Source organism: Hylobates moloch, unplaced genomic scaffold (assembly GCF_009828535.3).
Source record: "Hylobates moloch isolate HMO894 unplaced genomic scaffold, HMol_V3 SCAFFOLD_9, whole genome shotgun sequence".
In the NCBI taxonomy this organism is placed as follows: Eukaryota; Metazoa; Chordata; class Mammalia; order Primates; family Hylobatidae; genus Hylobates; species Hylobates moloch.
Window position 1 is genome coordinate 119,880,245 of NW_026652284.1, and position 1,302 is coordinate 119,881,546.

Below are 1,302 nucleotides of genomic sequence, written 5' to 3' on the forward strand. Positions count from 1 at the left end.
CCCAGAAGCAGGGCTTAGTCATGTCTCATGCAGGTTCTAGTTCTCTGTCTCCTTCCAGTTCCTCAGGGTAGTCAATCCAGATATCTGTCTAATGCAGCTGCCTCCTAGTGATGGCACCTCCTATGGGATGGCCAGATACAACCTACCTGGCTCACCCCACTGACCCAGGTGAACTGCAGATATGCTGCAGCAGCGGCTACCTCTCAGTCACAGCGTGATCCCATGGAAATCACACCTGCTTGCTCTAAACCCACCAGTCAGCACTTTCCAGGGGAAACCTAACTGGACCCCAAAAAAGGCTTTGGCCCTCAAGTCCCCCCCACCATCACTTTCATCTTCCAGAACTAGCTGAGCATGCATGTCCCGGATGGCTTCCCTGCTACTCCCATTGGCCCTGTGAGGCACGGTGCTCTCTTCCTAGATCTGTAAATAAATTACCTCTGTGATCTCATGTTTTATCGAGTTGCCACCTCTATGCCTTGCCTGATGGACACATCCAAATCTAACTTCTTCCCGAGTTGGGGCTTTCCTTCTTTCTGTGAGTGGCCATAGTGGTAGAAATAAACTGGACACAGGTCAAACAAGAGTTGCAAAGGTGTCTGCCAGTATAGACAAGTTTCCTGTGAGAAGTACCACCTGAACATGGGTCAGACATCTGAGGATTCGGCCATCCTCCAGGATAAAGCAGTACCCCCTCAAAGGCACACTGCATCATGGATTAAACATTCCTGAGCAAACTTTCAGGAGCCCCACTAGGGGGAATAATGACTTTAATATTGGCCTTTTTACCTGGCTTAACCTAGTGTTTGTTAGATTTCTTCACCATAACATTCCTTTCATTTGCTCTTTCTAAACTGTCCTCTTTGGAAGGAAGTCACAATACACACCCCATATGTAAGGGGTGGGAAGTTATACTCCATCTTTCATGAAGCACCGCAATTAAAATTTTTCTGCATGAGAGATGTGTCTCCTCTCCTGTTAATGAATGTATTCATATTTGTAGGGGACTCATGGATACTTATTTTATACTTTGGTTACAATCCGCTACTACTTACTTTTTGCTCGAATTGGCCAGGAAATTTGTTCCTATGCCTTTTTGACTTACTCCCCATCAATGTGTCTTGTTTAGTTTGAGCACATACTTACTTTCTGGCATTACAAGATGCTACAGACTCACCTTGCAGATTGCCTGCCCCTGTCTCTGAATCATTCATTTCTCTAAGGAGCTCCTTTTATCAGAATGGTCTTAGAAACCAAGATCCCTGTCCTGGGTACACCTGTTGCTATTGAAGTGTCATTTCT